Source organism: Pleurodeles waltl, chromosome 4_2 (assembly GCF_031143425.1).
Source record: "Pleurodeles waltl isolate 20211129_DDA chromosome 4_2, aPleWal1.hap1.20221129, whole genome shotgun sequence".
NCBI classification, from domain to species: Eukaryota; Metazoa; Chordata; class Amphibia; order Caudata; family Salamandridae; genus Pleurodeles; species Pleurodeles waltl.
Window position 1 is genome coordinate 989315970 of NC_090443.1, and position 26438 is coordinate 989342407.

The 26438-nt window shown below is 44.1% G+C and overlaps 1 long non-coding RNA gene across 1 annotated transcript; it reads right to left on the reverse strand.

The window, feature by feature from the left end:
- Positions 1 to 11269: 11269 nt before the first annotated feature.
- LOC138293573 (uncharacterized) lies at positions 11270 to 21607 on the reverse strand. The gene is made up of 2 exons (XR_011203047.1): positions 19522 to 21607; positions 11270 to 14440 (listed from the first exon to the last, which is right to left on the reverse strand). It is a non-coding gene; the product is annotated as an uncharacterized lncRNA (long non-coding RNA).
- Positions 21608 to 26438: the final 4831 nt, after the last annotated feature.

Sequence of the window (26438 nt, forward strand, 5' to 3'; positions counted from 1 at the left end):
TGATAGAGTAATAGCTTTTTCTATTCCTGTAAACCTGTTCATTTCTCCGTGGGGGGACAAATACCACATGTGTACCATCAATGGCACCAATGATGTTAGGGATATGTCCCAGGGCATAAAAGTCAGCCTTCACTGTGGCCAAATCCTCCAGCTGGGGGAACACGATGTAGCTGTGCATGTGTTTCAGCAGGGCAGACAACACTCCGGCCAACACGTTAGAAAACATTGGCTGAGACATCCCCAATGCCATGGCCACTGTTGTTTGGAAGGAACCACTTGCCAGGAAATGGAGCGCTGACAGGACCTGCACTAGAGGGGGGATTCCTGTGGGCTGGCGGATAGCTGACATCAGGTCTGGCTCCAATTGGGCACACAGTTCTTGGATTGTGGCACGATCAAGTCTGTAGGGAATGATAATGTGTCTGTCCTCCATAGTCGCAATGTCCACCAAAGGTCTGTACACCGGAGGATGCCACCATCTCATATTCTGCCTCAGCGGTTGAAGCCTATGGAAGAGAACGGTGAGCAGAGGGTCATATTCACACATCTATTGCACTAATGATGAGTTGTTTACTTTACAGAAACAGTATGTGAACTTGAGAGTCAGTTGATGTGCCAATATCTGCTGTGACGCATTTAGGTGCCATTCCCTGTGCCCCCCTGAAATGGTGGCTGCCTGACCTGTGAGGAGGGAGCAGTGGAAATGAGGTAATTCTGCTGGTGTTGTGCGCCGTTACGGTAGGCGGTCGATGACCGCCATGCAACATCGCATTGGTTATCATTGGGCCCTATGGGTTCCAGGAGCTAATGGCGATGTATGCCGATGGTGACGGTACGCACCGCCGCGGATGTCACCACCATTTTCTATCTATTCACTCACTTGCTACCTGACATTCAACAGGAGAGGACCTACACTGCAAGTGCTGCTGTGACCTATGTCTGGAACCGACCATGGCTCATGTGTCTGGGGAAAGGGCCCCTGCCTTCACTGCGGAGGATTTGGAAAAACTGGTGGATGGGGTCCTACCCAGTACACATTACTCTACGGTCCTCCAGACAAACAGGTGAGTACACTGTGAGCATGATGCGTGGGCCATGAATGTATGGATTGCTGTGTGTGTAAGCCACATGTAGGGTGGGGTGCAGAGGCGTCCTGCCCAGAGTGCAGCATGTAAGGTGGTCAATGTATCTGCGTGAGGTGATGGATGGTATCTGGTGGGCAATGAGTCTGACGGTCCAGATGGGTGAATAATACCCTTTTCTGGTGTCTTTTCCCTCCAGGTCAGCGCCCACCAGAAAAAGGGTATTTGGCGTGCCATCGCCAAGTAGGTACGGACCCTGGCAGGCGGAGCACCCACTGCCGCAAGTGATGGGAGGACCTGCGCTGCTGGGCAAAGAAGACGGTGGAGGCCCAGCTGGGGTTAGCCTCCCAACAAGGACGGGGTGCCCGTGCACCATGACCCCCCTGATGTTCCGCATTCTGGCAGTGGCCTATCCGGAGTTGGATGGGGGCTTGAAGGCATCACAGCAGCAAAAAGGGGGTGAGTACAGAATCTGAAACCTGACTTTACCCACGTTAGGAGGTACCTTGGTGAGGGATGTGTGCTGTGGATACCCCTAGGCCAGGACCAACATGGCAGGGTAGGTCCCTTGTTGGGCAGGCTCTGCAGCACTCCTATCCCAATAGTGTAAGTGGGCAGGGTCCTGTGGGTTTATGGTGTGCAGATGCTGGCGTTAGGCATTGTACCCCATGGCCTGGTGACTGTCTTAGTAAATGGTTGGGCATGGCCTAGTGCATAGGGCTGCTCCCTGTGTGTTGTGTACGCCAATGGTAGTGGTGTTGCTGGCATTGCCCAATTGATTCCTCTGTCTTTCCCCCCAACCGTTTTGTTTTGTCTCCTTGCACTTTTGTGCATTAGCATCATCTGGCGGAGGAGCAGAGGCACCGGCGACGGAGGGAGCTGTGTCCCACATGGGCCTGGAGGCCGAATCCACTGAGGGTGAGGGTACCAGTGCGACGGGGACAGGAAGGGAAACCACAGACAGCGACTCCTCCTTCAATGGAAGCTCCCTGGTGGTGGCGGACACCTCTGTGCCCACCGCAACAACAAGTACAGCTGCCACCCCCCCCCACCAGCACCACCCTCCCAGCAGCCCCTCAGTGTGTTTCCCGTGCCCGCTCACCCAGAAAAGTTAGAATCTCCTTCGCCCCAGGCACCTCAAGCCCTGCCCCAGTCAGCCCTGCTGCCCTCAGTGAGGAGGTTATTGACGTCCTGAGATCCCTCATTGTTGGGCAGTTAACCATACTGAATGCCATCCACGGTGTCAAGAGGCATTTGCAACAAACAAATGCATACCTGGAGGGCATTCACTCTGGTGTGGCGGCCCAACAGAGAGCATTTCAGGTTCAACACTGATGGCAGCCCTTGTCCCTGTGTCTAGCCTCCCACCTTCAACTTCTCTACCCAGACCCAATCCCCTCAACCCCAGCCTATACCAAACACACCTTCAGACCAGCATTCACCCAAGTCAAAACACAAAAGTGGCTCAGGCAAACATAAGCACCATACTTCATCTCACAGGCACTCACAAAAGCACCATACCCATGCAAACACACCAGCATCCACTGCCTCCACTGTGTCTCCCTACTCCTCTTCGTTCACCTCCCTCCCAGTAGCGTCTAGACTCACACCTGCATGCACTACATCTTCATCCACTACCTCCATCACCAGCACCCCCATCACAACAGACCCTTCACGAGCAGTCACCACCCCCACAACCATGCACATGTCCCCTGTGTCCTCTTCCAGTGTGTCTGAGACCCCTCCTCCCAAAGTACACAAACGTAAGCGCCCACCCACCCAACAGCCATCCACCTCACAACAGCATCCAGCCCATGCACCTTCACCCAAACTCAGCAGACAGACACCTCCTACAACCACTCCCTCTTCCTCCACTCCCAAACCCTCTCCATCTTCCGGTCTCAGTGTGTCTAAAAAACTTTTCCTGGCAAACACTGACCTGTTCCCTCCCCCATCCTTCCCGTCGGCCAGGGTGTCCAGAACCCAGGCCAGCACTTAAGCCACCAAGTCGGCGTCCACTGTGGTACATGCAACTCCCAGAGGATCAAAGGGGGCACCCATCAGGCCAGCCAGTGTGCCACCGACCCCTGCAAAGGACCAAATCATTCTGCCACCTGCCAAGGTGAAGAAGGGGACAGCATGCATAAAGGGCAAGGAGCACGTTCCACCCAGCTATGTCTCCTCCAAAACTCCAGCTGCCAGAGCCAAGGTCCCAGGAGCATCTGACAAGGTGAGGAAGGGGCAGAAAAGCCAAGCCAAGGCACTTCAGGCCTCGTAGGCTCCTGGTGAGGGCCTGGTGGCCACCATCAGAACCGCAAGCACTGCCACATGCACCGCCGCTGTCACCACTACTGTCAGCAGCAGCATCCCCAGTGGGCAGCCGTCCGAGGCTGCAGGAGACGGGCTGGTGCCTCCCTCCATCACTGGCAGCACCGGCACCTGCACCATGGGCAGTACCGCCAGAATCCCCGTCGCAAACCCCGCCGCAAGCACCGCCACCTGCACCGCTGACAGTAGGACCACTACCAGCAGCAGCAGCCCCAGTGTGCGTCCATCTGTAGGAGACGGGCTGGAGCCTCCCACCACCACTGGTGGCACTCCTACCAGCACCAGCACAACCACCAGTTTGCAGCGTTAGTCGCCGCAGGATGGAGTCTGGGCCTGCCTCCATGGGTTATCATGCTACCTCGTCCCTGCAAATCTCGTGCCTCAGACACCCAGGTGAGGGAATGTGAACTGCCGTACCCCAAGTGCTGCATCACTGGGCACAAAGCCCCCTCCAGAACCAGTGGAGATTTACATCCACTCACCCTATCCTTGGCAGGAAAAAGCAGTGGGCAAACCACCCACTTGAGCGACTTGAGAGACTGTGGCTTTGCACTCCCCAGGACCAAGCAGTGGGTAAACAACCTGCCGGAAGCGTGAGACTTCACCCTCTGCACCCGACTCCCCTGGCTCGAGCTCCAGAGAACCAACACTACGACCTTGTGAGTAACCCGAGACGACCCCCCTGGAGCCCCACAGCGACACATGCAGAGAGAATCCAGAGGCTCCCCCTGACTGCGACTGCATGTAACAAGGAACCCAACGCCTGGACCAAGCACTGCACCTGCGGCCCCCAGGACCAGAAGGAACCGAACTCCAGTGCAGGAGTGACCATCAGGCGACCCTTGGCCTAGCCCAGTCAGTAGCACACTACAACCGGCCGCCCCTGTGCCACTGAAGGTGTGCTTTGTGTGCCTACTTGTCCCCCCCCAGTGCTCTACAAAACCCCCCTTGTCTGCCCTCCGACGACGCAGGTACTTACCTGTAGGCAGACTGGAACCGGAGCACCCCTGTTTGACCTCTGCACCTGATCAGCCCTGTGTTGCTGGTGCGGTGACTTTGGGGTTGCCTTGAACCCCCAATGGTGGGCTGCCTATGCCCAGGAACTTGAACTTTTAAGTGCCTTACTTACCTGAAAAACTAACCATTACTTACCTCCCCCAGAAAACTTTGATTTTTGCACAGTGTCCACTTTTAAAATAACTTAGTGCCATTTTAATTAAAACTGTGTATGTGACTGCTCTAATTCAAAGTTCCTAACTTACCTATGTGGAGTACCTTGCATTTTATGTATTTACTTCAAATGTTGAATCTTGGGGTTCTAAAATAAATTAAGAAAAGATCCCTTTCTATATAAAAACTATTGGCCTGGAGTTATGTTTGTGAGTGTGTGTTCCTCATTTATTGCCTGTGTGTTTACAACAAATGCTTAACACTACCCTCTGATAAGCCTACTGCTCGACCACATTACCACAAAATAGAGCATTAGAATTATCAAATTTTGCCACAATCTTACCTCTAAGGGGAACCCTTGGACTCTGTGCACACTATCTCTTACTTTGAGATAGTATATACAGAGCCAACTTCCTACAATGACACAGTGCTTTCCAGTACACACTAGGCAGAACCCATCCTACACTCTATGAATTTATTGAATCATTACAAAAAGAGCAAAGCTACCAACAATTATGACTGGGACAATCTGTTAGCCAAATTGACCCTAAATATGGCAAAGAAACCAAAAGACTGTACGACATGCCGCAATTTAAAGTCAAACTCTTCATAAATAACAAAGGAGTGCATTACTTAGAAATGATTGCCAAAAACATATTATAAAATAAATGGTAACCTACCAATGTCCTGAAAAATTATGACAACATCTAAACCAACATACCAAATCTTTTTTGTTTTAAATATTATTTCTAATATTTGTTTACATCAGTCAAAATAGTAATTAAAATTCCAATGTTAATGAAGACTAAGAAATTAAAATTAAATACAATTATTTCTAACAAATGTAACTATCACCAACCAAGAAATTAAACAACAAACTCAGCCCATCACATACAATAATATCAACCATAAATAAAACAATTGAAAATAATATTTACACAAACAATATACCACATTTGCCAAAGGAATGAAATAAATAAAACGTACTGTCTTGTAGCTGTAGATCTTTCTCTATACAGAGGTAATCAAAAATATTAATCCAAAAAAATGGTAAAAGCCTTGTCCAAAAAGCCCCCAAAAAATGTGAAAAGAAACCAATACCAATAGAAACCCCTCAAAACAATTCAAAGTATCTTGGAGCTATAAAAACCCCAACAAAGGCCTTGATTTATACTTTTTGCCGCAAACCTGCATTAGCGCAGGTATGCGGAAAAAGGTATAGCGCCGGCTAGCGCCATTCCTAGACGCTGGCCAGATTTCATATTTAAGGAATGATGCTAGCAGGTGCAAAGGGTGGGCTAGCGTCAAACATTTTGATTAGCGTCATTTTATGGCACTAAACGTACCATGCCACATGACTCCTGCGTTAGAAAAGACAGGAGTCATGCCTACCACCCCAGTGGCCAGCACAGGGGACAAGGGTCCCCTGGGCATGGCCATTGCACCCTGTGCCATGTATGGGGGGCCATTTCAGAGCCCCCTATGGCATTAAAAAAAATACAATTGAATACCTACCTGGGGAGGGCCCCTCGGGCGTATTCCATGGTGTTCCACCATGGAAATAGTCTCACAGGTCCCCTAACACCTGCCCTTACCCAGGTGTTAAAAAATGGGGCAAAAGCAAGCTTTGCCCCATTTTTTGACCATTCCTCCCTCCCGTGCACCATTTTGGCACGGGAGTATAAATATGCCGTTAAGGCCATAGAGTCATTTCTTGCACAGGGACGCCTACCTTGTATCTCATTAAGGCAAGGTAGGTTTCAACGTCCAAAAAATGACTAACTCCATAAATTTGGCCCTAGACGGGTTTAGCGCCAAAATATAAATATGGAGTTAGTTTTGCACCGAATTAGAGTAAAAAAAGAAATATACTCATTCGGTGCAAACAGAGTATAAATACAACCCAAAGTGTTTAAAAAAACAAATACTCAAGGGACCTGAAAAAAGGAATTCAAAGTAAAAAGCATTGGTTTATTTTAAACCAAAACAATTTCCTTTAAAAAAACATAGGGCTTGATTGTGAATTTTCAACATCATTTTAACATACATTTAAGAATATGATACATAATTGTATATATTTTATACTAATATTTAATTTATACTTTATAATTCTTAAAGATTTGTTCATAACATGTTTTATATGTTTAATAATTTGTGGCATTTTTCAAACATTTATTCAACCTTTTTACAATATTTACTACTCACTTCTATTTGGCAACTACTTTTCTTTCACCGCCACCTTCTATTTTGTGTTACTTTTAGTCTATTCTCTTGGAACCAGGTCATAGTAAAGTGCTGCTGTTCATCTTAACAGGTAAGTCCTTTTTATAAGGGTTTTGAGGGCAGGTTTAGGGGGAGTTCTAGAAGTTATAGTGTTTGTGAGTGTTTTCGTATAGCTAGATGTATTAGTGTGTTTGTGACTAGTTTGCAGTTTTTAGATTTTCATACACTGTTTTCGTAATGTATCAATATGCTATGTTAAATTGGGTTTTGGTAATTATATTTTAATCATTATCTGTGATGTATATGTATTTTTGGGAATGTAAAGTGTGCGTGGGTTTTCAATTTAACTTTATAGGTTTTGCCTACAAATGTGTCCTATTGGCTTTGGGAGTTTATAGGCCTTATTATGAGTGTAACGGTCACACCGCCAGATTGCCAAGGTGGCTGTCCAAGAAAGCCCGCTGCCCCAGCTGTCCAACCCATGCCATATTACGATGTTCTCAGTGGACCAGCGGGCTATGCTGGTGCAGAGCAGAGGGGCGCTGCACAAAAGAAAGGCAAGTACAACATGTGCACATCAGGATACACATGTATACAGTATACAGTATACGCAGACATGTATAATGTATGTGTTGCTGTATGTGGGACTGTTTGCATGCATAACATAGGAGAAGTGACAGTGTGTCCGGAGTCAGTGGGATGCGGAGCATCATGGTCATCATGGCCAGGTGGCAGTAGCACAGGAGGGACCTGGACACACACATGCTGAAGTGTAACCCCCAAAAAAGGTGAGTTTTCACCCCTTTTCTTCCCTTTCTGCCTACCTTTGCATGGTGGTCCCACTGCCAGGGAAAGCTCTGCTGAAAAGCAGGTTGTGATCCGGACGGGAGTGACTGCACCGGTACAGCCTCCTGTAGCCGCCGCTTACAGGACTGACATGGCAGCGGTAGCAGGAGTCTTGGCGGTGGCGGCGGTCTTGGAGCAGCCTTTCTAACAGCATCGTAATCTGGCGGTTGGACTGCCATGCTGGCAGCGGTCGGACCGCTACCAAAGTGGTCCAAAGACCGCCAAAGTTGTACTCAGGCCTTAATTCATGAAGAATACTGACAGCTTAATAGAACACCTGAAAATAGCAAAGTATCCCCCTCTATGACAAAGGAGAATGAATCTCAGGGAAAGCACATGGGCCAAAGCATTGATCATTGCCTCCCAAATACTAGACCTCAGAAAGTTTTATAGCAGAACCACACATTCTATTAATAGATTTTGCAAATTCAGCATAGCATGATCATTTGACAAATCAGAAACAACAACGTGATAATTAAAAATGCAATTGTTTAAACACTAACCATTTCCTAAGATAAGAGAAATCTTCAATTTCTTCCTCGGCAACTGAACTCCGACGACGTATAACAAAAATAAAACATTTCTTGAAGCATAGCTCATAGAACTCACATGGCTTCTGCAGAACTTCCAGCACAAGTCCTTGAAAATGATTGTTTGGTGCATCATGAAAGTTTCATTCACAACACACATTTTCTAACAAGATTTTATTCAATACTAATTCATTTACGTCTTCTGCTTGACTCTGCAGAACAAGAGAAGAGATGGCTTTGCAGCAGGACACTTTTTGGGAGGGGAACTGAACAAGAGCCAGTTGAATACAACAACAAAATACAGCATCCATTTTAAATTGAATGGTGTTTAGCAAAAAAATGTGGCCTAACTACTCATAGCATAATCTAGACTTCTTTATGACCTCAAGACTTTGGGGGTCGGTTTTTACCATTCGCCGAACTTCCGACGGGGAGGGTGCTGCCACACAGACTACCGCCCCACGGCCCCATTAAGAGTTTCCCGCTAGGTCTGCGGGCATTAATCTGAGTTTCTTCTGGCTGGCCTAGTGGGAAACAGGCTACAGCATTTTCTCTGGCTCGTAGTCGAGCCGGCTGCAATGCTTTAGCCTGCATGGTGCACCAGCACCCCTCAATGTTCACTGTCTGCAAAGCAGACAGTGAACCTTGTGATGGTGCTGGCCAGGGGGGTCCCTGCACTGCCCATGCCAAGTGCATGGGCAGTGCAGTGGCCCCCCTAGGACCCTCTGCAGCCATTCTCCGTCAGCATTTTCATGGGGCTGGTACCAACATGAAACCGCAGGCTGCGAAGGGGGTCGTAATCCCCAGCAGCGCTGCCCTCACGGATTAGGACAGCTGCCACCTCCAGACTGCTGGGATCTCTGATCCTAGCGGATCTGGCAGTTCCCTGGCGGCCTGATCGCCTTGGTTGTAATGTGGCACTCTGACCACCGCATTAGCGGCAGTTTGACCGCCATCCGCAAGTCTGCCAGTCTAGTGACCGCCAGACTCGTAATGACCCCCTTTGTTTTAGAAGCAACTTCATCAATTCTTTGGTTACAACTAAAGCATTTCAAAAACAATTTCCCAACAATATTTGCACATTTTACATATTTTGAAAAAAAACTACATCACATATCAATTTTCAGTTAGTGATTTGTGCAAGGAAGAAATGTGTCTATGGGCAGCCTGCATCAAAGGTAATTTCCCACTGTTTCTTGTCAATGAAATGTGAGTGAGGATGATAGTTGGCTGCAGCTGGTTAAACACCCCGTGAGGCAGAGTCCTGTGACCTGGTTGTCCTAGTCACGAAAGACATGTGATGGTGTGAATGCAGTTGGTATTTGGGTCCTGCTGAGATGGAGAGGAACATGTAGGCATGTTATTCTCAAAGGTAAATTTAGGTTTTTGGTGTGACTACTAATTTTTTGCTACTCACAAACTACAAGTGTACTTTTATGTGTAGTGGTTTTACGCTGCAGAGACTTTCCTATCTTGTGTGGAGTTCTCCACAGTTATAAAGACACTACACGTAAATCTGCACTTTTAGTCAGTGAATTGCAAAAAATAGTAAACTTACATCAAAAGTGTGTCTACCTTTGTGAATAAGGCTGGCAATCTGCTGAGTACGCTGCAGGCTATATGGAAGTTCTTTCTGCTTCCTCTTTCAGAATGTTGATAATTGACAATAGATTTGTAGGGCTATGCTCAAAAAGCTTATATTAAAAAACATCTAATCACTGGGATGCCCTAGTCCGCTTTGAAAGATGGGAGAAAACTAGTTAGGACTGGGATGAGGAAGCCTAGGACTCACTTTTATCACTTTGTCGTTCCTCCTCTTAGCACTTTATTACATCAGGAGGATGCCCGTAATAATAATAATCATAATGATAATAATTATAATAATAATAATAATAATAATAATAATGATGATGCATTCATCACAAACTCTGACAAAGGCTTGAAAATGTATCCCAATGAACATAAAAAAATAACCTTTTAGCCACGTCCAAACAACAAGTACAAAGGCCACAGCAGAAACACCAGTACAAAAGTATATCCAGAAGCACAAGAGGCTCTTCTGCAGGTATCTGCCATTAGGATTACCGCACATCCTGCCCACAAGGCAGCCATCTTCCTAACCAAGCAGACCACCCCAGGATCAATGGAGGAAGAAGCAATCTCTCAGTGTTGTTAACTGCAGTAATAGTCATCTTGATACACTTACTAAGAGTGGCCAAAGAAGGCTTGAAACTCTTGCTTGCAGGCAAAGAACAAAACATCAGACAAACAGATGGGGTGAGGGCATTTCAAAAAATCTGTACTGCCCAGCCCACAAAAAGCAACAACATAGCTGCTGCATGATAATGCAGTAAGTGAACTCTGTCTTCATCTCTCATTTGTCCATACCTAGAAACTTTAAAGCACAGAGATTACTTTGGCAAGTAAAAGTTTTTTGATAGCCCAATTTTAAATAATCACATTTTTAGGGAACTTTTTTTACTGCAGAACGTTCACTTTGCACAAATTAGCACTTAGACACACTTATGTTATATATAATTGCTGAGGAACAACTTTGCTTCATCTCTCCCTTCACCTTGGTCCGTGTCTAGTGGCCTAGGTGGTGGGGAATTATAGAATCTAGTTTTTGCCTGCCATTTTTCCTCTTTTTGAAAAGCACTGCTGTGACCGGCATTTTGTGTAGGTCAGCGGCATAGTTTTTTCGGCATCCGGGCTATTGTTAGCCCAGATGCAAGCGACGCGCAGCGGATGATAATGCAGTAAGTGAACACTGTCTTCATCTCTCATTTGCCCATACCTAGAAACTTTAAAACACAGAGATTACTTTGGGAAGTAAAAGATTTTTATTAGCCCAATTTTTAAATACAAATTTTTAAGGTACTTTTTTTTACTTCAGAACGCTCACTTTGCACAAATTAGCACTTAGAGTCTGCCACACACTTATGTTATATATAATTGCTGAGGGACAACTTTGCTTCATCTCTCCCTTCACCTTGGTCCACGTCTAGTGGCCTAGGTGGTGGGGAATGAATAATTTTCTAGCTTACGCGTTAAGAATTTTCAATTCTATTAAGGACACGGAGGCGAGGATTATGCTTTCTCTTTCTTTACTGAGAAATTCACAGCAGCCAATTAAAACACATTTAAACAAAAAACAACATTTCCCAAAGTGCTCTAGTGTATAAGTCACATGCACCAATCAACCATAGTGACCTTAGTCCATAAAGTCCTTAACCTCGAACGTCATATCCTCTTTCTTTGCTTCAACCGAAAACAGTAAATTCCTTTCTCACGACCTCAAAGTCTTTAGATGATACCAACTCTCATCTAGGAAGGAAGAAACCAACGAAGGAGACCAGACTGAACATCAAGTCCGTTTTCCAAGAACGTAGACATCTGGATGGAAAGAACTTCAGGAATTCTTGTGATCCGTTCCTAAGAAATAATAATAAAAAAACCAGCCGGTAATATTTTCAAACTAATGGTACAAACCATTTTAAAATCTTTCACATCTTAATACACTCTATAAACGTGGGAGGGTAACAATGAATTAAGATTTTCAAGAGTAATAAAATTATTAATATTCATAAAAGGGTGGGATAATCCTCGCCTCCGTGTCCTTAATAGAATTGAAAATTCTTAACGCGTAAGCTAGAAAATTTTTCATTCTATATCAGGACCGGAGGCTCGGATTATGCTAGTTCAAAGCTGACCCATAACAACAGAGGCCACATCCAAAACGGGTTTAAAATAAAACTTACGAAAAGTACTTTCAGACGACCAGTCTGCAGATTTCATAATATCCGTTAAACTGGAACCTAACGTAAAAGACTTAGATGCCATTGCTCCTCTTACTGAATGAGCTCCAAAATGGCTAGTATCAATACCTGCTTCATTCATAAGCCATCTTAACCATCTCGCCAGAGTGGCCGAAGCAACAGGTTTAAAGGTTTCTGAAGTGCAATTAATACTTGCCCATTCATGTCCTGTCTATGTTCTTCTGTAGATATTGCATAATCTTTAAGACACTGTACCACACATAATTTTGAATTATCTGGAAAACAAGGGTACGTTACTGACCTGCAATTGTTCTTGGTTCTTCTGGAGATAATAAAGGTTACTCCCTCCGGAGAATAAAGTCTCCCCGATAAATCTAGGGCTCTCACATCTGAGACTCTCTTGCATGAGACTAAACATAGTAACATAGTTAATTTAGCTGACAATTGTTTCCGAGACAAGTATTTGTTACTGGGCCAAGAATCCAGAAATCTCAACACAATATTCACATCCCAAAGTACAGAGTACTTAGGCTGAGGAGGATTCGAAAATCTGATACCCCTCAACAGTTTACATACTAGCGGATGTTCACCTACCTGTTTGCCATCAATAGGTGGATGTCCTGAAGAAATTGCTGATCTAAAATTATTGATTGTCCTATAAACCAAACCTGAAGAGGCTAACTCAGCCAGGAAATTAATAATCATATCAATACCTGACCCCATGGGATTAAGGTCTCTTCCATTGCACCAACTAACCCATTTACGCCATGCCGAAGCATATCTCTTGTGGGTACTCTTTGCCCATGCTCGCTTGATAAAACCTTCAGCCTGTTGCGAAATTCCCGGGGCTTTCCATCTTGCCCTGAAACCCTCCAAGCCATCAGAGTTAGAGTCCCCGAGACAATTAAGGGATGTTGATGGCCCTCCGGACTGAGTAAGATGTCCCGACGAGGAGGAATGAACAGTGGAGGAGCACATGCTAATTGAAGGGCAATAGGGAACCACGGCTGAGACCTCCACAACGGGGTTACTAAAATCAATTCTACCTTCTGTCTCCTCACTTGAGCCAAGACTCTGGGTATCAATAGGAATGGAGGGAATGCATAGCACTGGAACGAGCTCCAATTCTGTAGAAAAGCATCCGTTGCCGAAATATTGTCCATTCTCAGAAGAATGCAACAATCTGTCCTGATCGGGGATAAACTCTTTATTGCGAACGACCCCGCCAAGAGTTCTAAGCAATTTATGTGCAAATCTTTCTCTGTTGATGACCAACGACCCCCTGTCGTCATTGAGCCGCAACGAGCTCCCCAGCCCTACTGGCTGGCGTCCGATTCTATGACCACCTCTGGGTGAGATCCGAAAATGGCCCTGCCATTCCATGCTTCCATGTGGTGAAGCCACCACTGAATTTCCTCTTTGACCTCTGAAGTCAGAGGAACAAGGGCCGAGTAACTCAGACCTTGCCTCAAATATTGAATCTTCAATCGCTGGAGGGCACGATAGTGTAAGGGGGCAGGAAATATTGCTTGAATGGAGGAGGCTAATAGTCCCACCAATCGAGCAATGCTCCTTAGAGAAATATTCGGCCTGAGTAATGCCGCTCTCAATTCTCTTTTGATATTGCGAATTTTTGCAGCTGGATGTATCAAGAGGGAGAGAATGGAATCTATCTTGAAACCCAAGAATTCTATCCTTTGGGATGGTTTCAACAATGACTTCTGCGCATTGATAAGGAAACCTAATTCCTGTAGTAAAATGATTGTCCAATTCAGATGTGTCAGCAACGTCGTTGCATCCTGCGCCATCAGTAAGATGTCGTCCAGGTATATGATAAGACGAACCCCCTTGGTTCTCAGCCATTCCACTAATGGTCTCAAAAGCTTTGTGAAGCACCAAGGGGCCGAGGATAGGCCGAATGGGAGAGCCGTGAATTCTAGGCAATACCCCTTCCACTGGAACTGAAGATACTTCCTGTGGGGGACAAAAATCGGGATTGAGAGGTACGCATCCTTCAGATCTAAGCAAACCATCCAATCCCCTTCTAGAAGGATGTCTCGCAACATGAGGATCCCTTCCATCTTGAAGTGTCTGTAAACAATCCAAGAATTGAAGTCCTTCAGATTTAATACTAACCGATGACCACCTCCTTTTTTGTCTACCACAAAAATAGGATTGCAGAAACCGGTAGGGTGCGGGGTTGAAAATGTTACTGCACCTTTGTCTAACAACGCTTGTACCTCTATATCTATAAAATTCTGATTTGATTGGGAAAAACACATGTTTATCGGAGGGGCATGCTGAAACGGAGTGTTGAGGAACTCCAGGTGAAATCCCAACACTGTCTGAATAACCCAAGGATCTCCTGAAATCTCCCTCCATTTGTGTACAAACAGACTGACTCTTCCCCCTAGAATGACTTGTGAATGTAGAATAATTCTTACCGGTAAAGGAGGCGTCTTGTATAGCTCCTTGCTGGCTCCTACGGTGTCCTGCTATTTGATGGAGTTTTGTTTTGACCAATGACTTTGTGTTTCACCACTGCGCATATTAGTTGCTCAATGTTCACCAGTAGCACATGGTATGTTTTGTTCAGTTTAGCCGCCTATGGGCTTTGACATTGCATTAGTCATTACATTCTGTATTGTGCCTATTGGCTTTGACATGGCATTAGCCATTGCTTTCTGTATTCAGTTTAGCCGCCTATGGGCTTTGACATTGCATTAGCCATTACATTCTGTATTCTGCCTATTGGCTTTGACATACTGTATCCAGTCTAGCCGCCTATTGGCTTTGACATTGCATGCCTATTGACTTTGACATGATGTATTCAATTTAGCTGCCTATTGACTTTGACATGCTATTAGATATTCTGCCTATGGGCTTTGACATGATATTATATATTACATTTTGTATTCAGCTCCGCTGCCTATTGGCTTTGACATGATATCATATATTACACTTTGTATTCAGCTTAACTGCCTTTTGGCTTTGACATGATATTATACATTGCATTTTGTATTCAGCTCAGCTGCCTATGGGCTTTGACATGATATAAGACATTGCATTTTGTATTCAGCTTAGATGCCTATTGGCTTTGACATGACACTAGACATTGCATTTGATATTTAGGTTAGCTGCCTATTGCCTTTAACATGACATTGCATTTGATATTTAGGTTAGCTGCCCATTGCCTTTAACGTGGAGTTAGACATTGCAGTTGAGAATAGTTCTGTATTTTTCCAAGCTGTGTTTTTGCACCAGAGAACCAAGATGTTTTGCTCTCACAGTAGACTAGACCTGATAAGAGAGAGTACATGGGCGTCGTTTCTCTTCCCTTGAGCTTGGGAACAGGAGTAGTCTTGGAGACCTGGCCAGTCTCCAAAAGGCTTGCTCAGTTTCCCAGGTCTGAGAGGAGGGGGCACACCTTTGTAACGAATGTAACAGGCTGCAGAGAGTCAGATTCGAATCTGCCGGACCTCGTGCTGGAGCTTGGCGCCAGTTGCCAGCATCCCGTGTGGGTAGATGACACTCTTTCTCGCGGCTGACAGGGGTCCCCAGCTTGCAGACCTTAGAAAGATGTAGCTGTAAATAGTTCCTACACGGTGAAGTATTTGTTTTGCTTTGCATACAATATCTTATAAATATAACCTGCTGTGTATATTGCAAACTGATATATTTTGTTTGATTAACGCGGACTTGAAAGCTACTAATTCGTCATTCATTCATAAACATTGTGGTTGGGGAAGAATAAAATAACAATAAAAGTCTTCCTTGACCTCAGAAGTGCATTTCTGTTGTGTTATGTTAGTGCTTAGAAACTAAATAAGAGGAAAGCACTACAATTGGTACCAGGAGTGGGGTGTCGGTCATTAAGAGGTGATTAAGAAGGGGTTTGACGAGTTAGTAGATTTTTAAGTGCACACTTTAAAAGTGTAATTGTTTTTTGTTGTTTGGAGAATTACAGAAATTGTTTTCTGTTTGGAGAATCACAGTAGCACGGCAGACCATGTCTGAGAATACATGTGTTGATGAACTGCCTGATGGTGCTAAGAAAAACTGTGAATTGTTTTCTGTTTGGGGAATTACAGAAGAAAATGCATGTGTAGCTAAAAGGCCTGATAAGGTTTTGAGAAATAATTCCCGTTGTATATATGTAGAAAACGTGTGTTTTGGAAGTAATGATGACAGAAAGGTCTGGATACCTTTATCTGCTTACAGAGAAATGCAGGAGAAATGTAGGAAGTTGGAACATGAAAATAGGAATTTACGTGAGCAAATTAGCCAGGATACAATAATTCAAAATAAGACGGAAAGTTATAAAAGGGCTGTTTTTGAAGAATCTTCCTTGTCCCATTCCAGTAATGAGGGGGTTAAGACAGCTCCGAGCTGCACTGAGTTTCCGTGTGAGCCAGGGTTTTTGGCAGCCAAAATGCATTCCTTAACTGATAACACGAACAAGAGAGACCAGAATGTGATTTACAAGTTACCGTTGCAAAATGCACAAGTAAAACGAAGGATTTTAGAGCAAGACACCCCGAGTTTCATTAGTTTGTTTGATTTTTGGAAAAAGAATAGCCCTCATTTGAGAGAAATCCTAACACTTTTGTACATGGTCACTGTGAAAAATAATATGCAGCTGCGCGCTTGTGATTTGGCAAATGAAATAATGCAGACTTTAGGTTTCTGCGCAGTGCAAGAAGGAAATACTTATGTACATTTAAATCATGAACAAGGAAAGAAAATAGTGCCCCTAGCTAGAATCATACAATGGATCTGGTACTTGCAAGACAGGGCTAGAGTACCACAGATAAAAGAGTTACCAATGAAATTGTGTGCACCATTTGAATTCGTGTCCACTGAAGATAAAAAGCATGTTTGTTTTACTAATGATTCATTGACTGAAATGTTGTTTTCTGGCACAGTAGAAGGAACAGCGTTGTATAATGTGTGTCAGATTTTAAAGCAAGAGCTACGTGAGATGTGTCATTTTTATGCTGATTTTTGGTTCTTTGATAATGTTTTAGCACCTAACTGGTTCAATTACCTTGCTGATGTTAATGAGAAAAATGCAGAGAGAGAAGTGTTCACCCAGAATTCTGCCTTAGTGGGGATGGCTATGTGGGTGCCCCAGAAATGTGAAAAGGCCACTTACAGGTGGGCAGAGATGAGAGAGATGCACATTCCCCTAGATTTGATAAAAACTGTGCAGCACGCACAAAAGCAATCTGTCATGCAAGCAGTCACAGAGCAGTTGGGGAGAGGAAAGTTACCAGAACAGAAATGGCAAAGTGATCAGGTTTTAGGGAGAGTGATTGCTGCAAATTACCAAGGAAAAATCGAAATTATGCTGATACCTAGAAAAGAATCTGATTCATTCATACAAATTGGAGACAGAATGGCCCAAATTGACAAAAGTGCAGTGAATGGAGGTTTGGTAAAGAATGAGTCTGCCCCAGCCCTTCTGACAGTGCAAGAAAAAGGAAGCTGTGGCGCAGCAGATATAAACCTCAGTGCTGATGTGTGGGCTGAAGCCCCAAGTGACCCTCCAGAACCTGCAGAAAATATAACAAAGGGCCCCAAAAACGTCCTGCTGATTATAAAACAGGGAAAGAAAGAGGAAGGGTGCAGTTTAAATGAAAAATGTTATTTGCAAGAAAAGTCATACTTGTTTCTTTTGCAGATCCGACCACGTTTCGCCACTGTCCCTGAGTGCGCTGTGTGGTCCCCCTTCCGGTGTGTGCGTGTGGGGTCGGGGAAGGGACCGAATCCCCAACCTGAACCTGGCTGAGTAAAGTGCTAGCACCATGGATCCATTTTGCGCAAACTGCGCCTTCAGTTCAAGTTCAACTTGTTTGCTGTGTTTTTTTTTTTTTCCCTCTCGTATGGAACTCTGACTTTTGCTTATCTTCCAGCAAACCTTTCAGGTGGACCGTGCACCTTTACATGAGCAGAACTCATGCCACATCAAATTGCTAACACTGTTGAATTAGAGACTCATTCAGAGAAAAAAAAAAAAAAAATTGCCCAGTCTTTTCTATGTAGATGTATCTGATGTGAAAGGTTATGAGATCAATGTGTTAATTCACTTCTATTGCTTTACAGGGATTGCTTTGATGATAATGTTTTTTTTTGTGCTGATGTTTTTTTTTTGTTTTTTTGAAATATGAGATATGTGAAACAAAAATTCATTGGTCAAAGGGCGGAATGTCCTGCTATTTGATGGAGTTTTGTTTTGACCAATGACTTTGTGTTTCACCACTGCGCATATTAGTTGCTCAATGTTCACCAGTAGCACATGGTATGTTTTGTTCAGTTTAGCCGCCTATGGGCTTTGACATTGCATTAGTCATTACATTCTGTATTGTGCCTATTGGCTTTGACATGGCATTAGCCATTGCTTTCTGTATTCAGTTTAGCCGCCTATGGGCTTTGACATTGCATTAGCCATTACATTCTGTATTCTGCCTATTGGCTTTGACATACTGTATCCAGTCTAGCCGCCTATTGGCTTTGACATTGCATGCCTATTGACTTTGACATGATGTATTCAATTTAGCTGCCTATTGACTTTGACATGCTATTAGATATTCTGCCTATGGGCTTTGACATGATATTATATATTACATTTTGTATTCAGCTCCGCTGCCTATTGGCTTTGACATGATATCATATATTACACTTTGTATTCAGCTTAACTGCCTTTTGGCTTTGACATGATATTATACATTGCATTTTGTATTCAGCTCAGCTGCCTATGGGCTTTGACATGATATAAGACATTGCATTTTGTATTCAGCTTAGATGCCTATTGGCTTTGACATGACACTAGACATTGCATTTGATATTTAGGTTAGCTGCCTATTGCCTTTAACATCACATTGCATTTGATATTTAGGTTAGCTGCCCATTGCCTTTAACGTGGAGTTAGACATTGCAGTTGAGAATAGTTCTGTATTTTTCCAAGCTGTGTTTTTGCACCAGAGAACCAAGATGTTTTGCTCTCACAGTAGACTAGACCTGATAAGAGAGAGTACATGGGCGTCGTTTCTCTTCCCTTGAGCTTGGGAACAGGAGTAGTCTTGGAGACCTGGCCAGTCTCCAAAAGGCTTGCTCAGTTTCCCAGGTCTGAGAGGAGGGGGCACACCTTTGTAACGAATGTAACAGGCTGCAGAGAGTCAGATTCGAATCTGCCGGACCTCGTGCTGGAGCTTGGCGCCAGTTGCCAGCATCCCGTGTGGGTAGATGACACTCTTTCTCGCGGCTGACAGGGGTCCCCAGCTTGCAGACCTTAGAAAGATGTAGCTGTAAATAGTTCCTACACGGTGAAGTATTTGTTTTGCTTTGCATACAATATCTTATAAATATAACCTGCTGTGTATATTGCAAACTGATATATTTTGTTTGATTAACGCGGACTTGAAAGCTACTAATTCGTCATTCATTCATAAACATTGTGGTTGGGGAAGAATAAAATAACAATAAAAGTCTTCCTTGACCTCAGAAGTGCATTTCTGTTGTGTTATGTTAGTGCTTAGAAACTAAATAAGAGGAAAGCACTACATACGGTACCCTCTGCGGAACCTGGGTCTTCCTCCACGGGGCCGTGGGGGATAGAACGTGGTGTCTGCTTGATCTCCAGACCAGTTATCTCTACCCCTCGGGTAGTAATTTTGAGGACTGACAAAGCCACCTCGGCCGGGCATTTGTCCGCCGTAACACCCAGCCCTGATAAAAAGGCCCCTTCTAAAAACTTTTTTAAGGGACAGTTGGGCCTTGTCCAGTGTCGAAAAAGTAGAGCAAAATTAGGCCAATTCCTTTATGAAGAATGAGCCAAAGAGGAGACCTTCAGCTGCTGGTCCCGCTTCGGAGGCAGCCAAGTCTACTAGTTTAGGGTCTATTCGCATCAGTATGGATTTCCTGCGCTCAGTGGAAATAGCACAATTTGTGTTGCCTAAAAGGCATACTGCTCTCTGGGCCCATCCCAATAAAACATCAGGGTTCACTGGGGTGTTTGATTCCTTGGAAGTGGTAGCCAAATCTAAGATTTTTGTTAATGGGCCTGCCATGTCTAATAATTTGTCTTGGCAGAGGCGCCAGGATCTGTCGAGACCCTTCTTACGATCTTTCGCGTACTTCTTCATGAAGGTAATCATAGTGGGGTCAATCTCGGGAGTTTCTGCTACATTATTATCTAGCTCAGGCCTGGGGCATTCCGCCTTGAGTCTGGAACGCACCTCTTTATCAAAACTCTTCCTTAAGTTCGCGTGAACATAGAGAGCTACCTCAGGAGTTGGGCGCCAACTCGAAGATCTAGGGTGTATAATCTCTGAAGGATTAAAATCTAAAATTTGAGGCGTAGTGGAAGTAGTTTACGATTTTTTACTAAGGTTAGGGGTGGTAATGTCGTCTGAATCTGGATCATCGGAGTCTTCCGAAGAAGAGGATTACGATGGGAGCTATAATTATGCTCCGCGCTTCTCTTCCTGCGTAACTTGTCAAACATGTCAGCATGTAATTCTCCAACAGGGTCCTCCTTTGAAATGTTCTTAGATTTTGACTTGGATTTTGTAGGGACAGGTGTAGCAGTGTCCTCCGAGGAAGGGGTGGGGTCCCCGGTCATCCAGCCCTGCGTTTGGGCATAATCTAATAATTGACCTGAGAAGGGGCCCAAAGCTCTTGCTAGAGCATCATTCACCGACTGTTGCACCCTGGAATTTAGTGCCTCAACCAGATTTAACTCCAGTTGGTTGTCGGTATCATCGGGGTAGAACCCTGCATCCTGGTCGCTCCATTGAGCCATAATAATAATATATAGGACCATAGACAAGAATAATAAAGGAGTGAGTGGATAAACCTCAGCAAGCGAATTAGCAGAACAAAATAAATATATATATATATACCTAAAAACCACAACCAGTGAAAAATAAGTATATATATATCAATGAAAAAACAACTGTGCTTGAGGAGGAAGGTGCCTGCATCAATAAAAGGTATTTCCCCTAGGCCAAGCCTTTTTTTAAATTTTACAACCCAGTGGAATCTTTTCTTAACTGGGCGTCAGGGAGGAGGTGAGTTAATGATTCCAGGCAAGCCCCATGCCTCTCACGCTGTCCAGAAACGAACCGATCTCATAAAATGGCAAAGGGAAATGAGATCGGTTCGTAATGGGCGTGCACGCTTGGCAACACCGGTTGCCAGTGAAAATAGACTGCACGCAGGGCGTGCAGTCCTCTCCCGAGGTCCCTCCACGAGGGAAAATCAATATAAATATTAACTCGGCAGGGAAACCGAGCTGTAGGGTGTAACGCGCTCCTAATGAAAAAATCAATAACAGGAGAGTTCCCTCAACACAGGAAAATCAATAAAAGGGATTAACTCGGCAGGAGGCCGAAATGTACAGAGTAAAGCGAGTGCTTTAGAAAAAATCAATAAAAAGGCAATTAACTCGGCTGGAAGCCGAAGAATAAAGATTAAAAAGCTTGTAAAAGGCACGCAGACTCGCGGCGCCTGCTACATTTAAGAAATTCAACTTCAATACACCAGAAAAATAGACATTAGATTTAGATAAAGTGAAAAGTTACTTATCTGCTGCGAAGCAGCAAAGAAAGAGGATATGACGTTCGAGGTTAAGGACTTTATGGACTAAGGTCACTATGGTTGATTGGTGCATGTGACTTATACACTAGAGCACTTTGGGAAATGTTGTTTTTTGTTTAAATGTGTTTTAATTGGCTGCTGTGAATTTCTCAGTAAAGAAAGAGAAAGCATAATCCGAGCCTCCGGTCCTGATATAGAATTATAGAATCTAGTTTTTTCCCGGCATTTTTCCTCTTTTGGAAAAGCACTGCCTGCGACCGCCATTTTGTGTAGGTCGGCGCTATAGTTTCTTCGGCATCCAGGCAATTGTAAGCCCAGATGCAAGTGACACGCAGCGGATGATAATGCAGTAAGTGAACACTGTCTTCATCTCTCATTTGTCCATACCTAGAAACTTTAAAGCACAGAGATTACTTAGGCAAGTTAAATTTTTTTTAATAGCCTAAGTTTTAATAATCACATTTTAACTTTTTTTACTGCAGAACGCTCAGTTTGCACAATTTAGCACTTAGAGTCTGCCACACACTTATGTTGTATATAATTGCTGAGGGACAACTTTGCTTCATCTCTCCCTTCACCTTGGTCCGTGTCTAGTGGCCTAGGTGGTGGGGAGTTATAGAATCTAGTTTTTGCCTGCCATTTTTCCTCTTTTTGAAAAGCACTGCTGCAACCGGCATTTTATGTAGGTCAGCGGTATAGGTTTTTCGGCATCAGGGCTATTTTTAGCCCAGATGCAAGCGACGCACAGCGGATGATAATGCAGTAAGTGAACACTGTTTTCATCTCTCATTTGTCCATACCTAGAAACTTAAAAGCACAGAGATTACTTTGGCAAGTAAAAATTTTTTATTAGCCCAATTTTTAATAATCAAATTTTTAAGGAACTTTTTTTATTTCAGAACGCTCACTTTGCAAAAATTAGCACTTAGAGTCTGCCACACACTTATGTTATATATAATTGCTGAGGGACAACTTTGCTTCATCTGTCCCTTCACCTTGGTCTGTGTCTAGTGGCCTAGGTTGTGGGGAATTATAGAATCTAGTTTTTGTCCCCCATTTTTCCTCTTTTTGAAAAGCACTGCTGCAACTGCCATTTTGTGTAGGTCGGCGGTATGTTTTTTTCGGCATCTGGGCTATTTTTAGCCCAGATGCAAGCGACCCGCAGCTATTGATAATGCAGTAAGGGAACACTGTCTTCAGCTCTTATTTGTCCATACCTAGAAACTTTAAAGCACAGAGATTACTTTGGAAAGGAACATTTTATTATTAGCCCAATTTTTAATAATCAAATTTTTAAGGATTTTTTTTCTACTGCAAAACGCTCACTTTGCACAAATTAGCACTTAGAGTCTGCCACACACTTATGTTTATATAATTGCTGAGGGACAACTTTGCTTCATCTCTCCCTTCACCTTGGTCTGTGTCTAGTGACCTAGGTGGCAGGGAATTATAGAATCTAGTTTTTGCCCGCCATTTTTGCTCTTTTTGAAAAGCACTGCTGCGACCAGCATTTTGTGTAGGTCAGCGGTATAGTTTTTTCGGCATCCGGGCTATTTTTAGCCCAGATGCAAGCTACGCATAGAGGACATATGCTGCGGGCATGCCGCTGGCACCAAAGGTGCAACAAAGGCAAGCCCGTCTGTGTCCATCTGCGCCCGTCCACGCCAGAACGGGCACAGGGCTTAGTCTCCATGTTCAGGTCCCTACAGAAGATGTTAGAATCAAGTATGATTCGGATGCTCTTCATGCTCTAAGCTCTGCTACCCACAGTATTTGCGTTAACACTAAAGACCCCAGGAGCCTTGAACACCAATGTTCAATTTGCCAGTGGTCCCCGCAACTTATGCAGGATAATTCAGCAGCCCTAGAAGTTAATAAATGCTTAATTCTCTTAGTTAACTGTCGCTCTCTAGTAGCACATAAACTTGACATATATCTACTTTTAGAGCAGACTAGACCCATGATTCTCTGCCTGACTGAAACTTGGCTACATGAGGGCTCAGCCCCTGATGTCGCACTGGCATTACCTAATGGAAATCGAATAAGCAGACTCGATAGAGTTTCTGCTAGAGGTGGGGGTATTGCATTAATCTACAGGAATAATTTAACAGTTTACTCACACCCACTACAGATAACAGGGTGTGAAAGCATGTATTTTTCCATCAGCCTGAACCCTCAATTTAGATTATGAGGTGCTTTGGTTTACCGCCTCCCTCTGGTCGCACTTAAAACTATTTTCAGTCTTTGGCAGAGAATATCACGGAGCTAGTCTGCACTAAATCCAATTTTTTTCATTATTAGGTGATTTTAACATCCATGCGGAGGAGGTAGATAGTCTAATAACTAAATCTCTGATTTCAGACATAATGCCCTTAATCTAGCACAACTGATTAAGGGACCAACACACAATAAGGATCATATGATCAATTTGATCTTTTCAAATGTCAAAGAATTAATACCCATGGCATCTCACCCTCTGGCATGGTCTGACCGTTATTTGATAAAGCTGGAACTAACCATGTCTAGCCATAGGAAACCAATTTGTAATACTCATTTACCCTCTAGACGCTGGTATAAGCTCAAAGCTGATGCCTGGATTAACATTCTGGAAAGGAATAAGCCATCCAGTCAAAATAATGTTACGGACTTGTCAAAGTCCTTTAACAGCTGGATTTCTGGTAGTTTAGACGTACTCCTACCACTTTCATAGGAAGGGGACACTGTAGGTGGAACTCTCCCTGGTTCACTTCGCATCTGCTTCATCTCAAAAGAGAATGCAGGAAATGGGAAAGGAGATGGAGAAAGTCACATGATGAAACTCTAAAACAAGAATACAAGAAAGCAATCCGGTCTTATCATACCGAAATAAAATCTGCTCAAACTAGATATTACACCTCAAAGATTGAACAGGCGGCCAACTCACCTAAAGAGATCTTTCGAGTCCTCAATGAGATCACCCAGACTCAAGGGGACATGGCACTCCTGGATGCATCTCAGGAATATGTCAACAATCTTGCATCATATTTTCAACAAAAAGCACTAGACATCTACTCGACTTTTCCCTGCGTTATGAACCAGGCACTGAAGGTTTCCAAACAAAAGTCAATGGATCCTACGATCCTATCAGATTTTCCCCCAATATCTGAAGATGTCATGAAGAGACATCTTTCACCTATTAAATCAGGATCCCCTCTTGATCTAGCCCCTCCCCAGGTGTTATCCTTAGGCACGCCAGCGACGGTTCCCTTTATTACGAATCTTATTAATCTTTCAATGGTCTCCGGCGTGGTGTCAGAACAGTGGAAACATGCCATTGTTAACCCACTCTTGAAAAAACCCAATCTTGATCCTAGACTTTCCAGTAATTATAGGTCCCTCTCATTGTTGACTGTCTTGTCTAAGATAGCTGAAAAATATGCCCATACTCAATTTTCTCTTTTTATGGAGCACAACAATATCCTACACGCCATCCAGATGGTCTTCAGACCACTACATGGTACAGAGACCGCACTGATCGATGTTACAGAAGAAGCAAAAAAAAACTTAGCTAAGGGTCTGGAAACAGCTATCATCCTTCTGGATCTCAGCACTGCTTTCGATACAGTGGATCTTGACATATTAACGGATAGGATACAAGAGACTGGAATATCTGGGCTAGCCTTAGATTGGATTATTTCATTTATTAAAGATAGATCTCAGGTATTAGATAGATCATACTTTTCAGACCGTATTACTAATAGATGCGGAGTCCCACAGGGGTCTTCCCTCAGTCCCACTTTATTGAATATTTACATATTGCCACTCGCAGAAATAGTCCAGCCCTTTGGGCTGACCTTGGTGTTGTATGCAGACAACACACAGTTAATTGTATCTCTCTCACTAGACTCCCGTTCTATAGAGTCAGCACTTGGTCCTTGTCTCCAAGCTGTGGAAGCATGGATGACCAGAAGCAAACCAAAACTTAATGATAATAAAATGGAGGTGATGTTTTTTGGACAACATACAAAGCCTATCCCATCAAAATTGATGGCATGGGTTTTTTACCCCCACCTAAAGAACTTATCAAAAGTCTTGGGGTTTGGCTTGATCCACAAGTGTCAATGGCCCATCAAGCTAACAAAATAGCTGCCACCTCCTTTGGCCTCCTTAGGCTGTTAAGGAGAGTTTTCACTACTGTGAGAAAATAGCCTCTTTCTAGCCTTGTTACCCCCACTTTTGGCCTGTTTGTGAGTGTATGTCAGGGTGTTTTCACTGTCTCACTGGGATCCTGCTAGCCAGGGCCCAGTGCTCATAGTGAAAACCCTATGTTTTCAGTATGGTTGTTATGTGTCACTGGGAACCTGCTAGCCAGGACCCCAGTGCTCATAAGTTTGTGGCCTATATGTATGTGTTCCCTGTGTGGTGCCTAACTGTCTCACTGAGGGTCTGCTAATCAGAACCTCAGTGGTTATGCTCTCTCATTTCTTTCAAATTGTCACTAACAGGCTAGTGACCAATTTTACCAATTTACATTGGCTTACTGGAACACCCTTATAATTCCCTAGTATATGGTACTGAGGTACCCAGGGTATTGGGGTTCCAGGAGATCCCTATGGGCTGCAGCATTTCTTTTGCCACCCATAGGGAGCTCTGACAATTCTTACACAGGCCTGCCACTGCAGCCTGAGTGAAATAACGTCCACGTTATTTCACAGCCATTTTACACTGCCCTTAAGTGACTTATAAGTCACCTATATGTCTAACCTTTACCTGGTAAAGGTTAGGTGCAAAGTTACTTAGTGTGAGGGCACCCTGGTACTAGCCAAGGTGCCCCCACATTGTTCAGGGCCAATTCCCCGGACTTTGTGAGTGCGGGGACACCATTACACACGTGCACTACA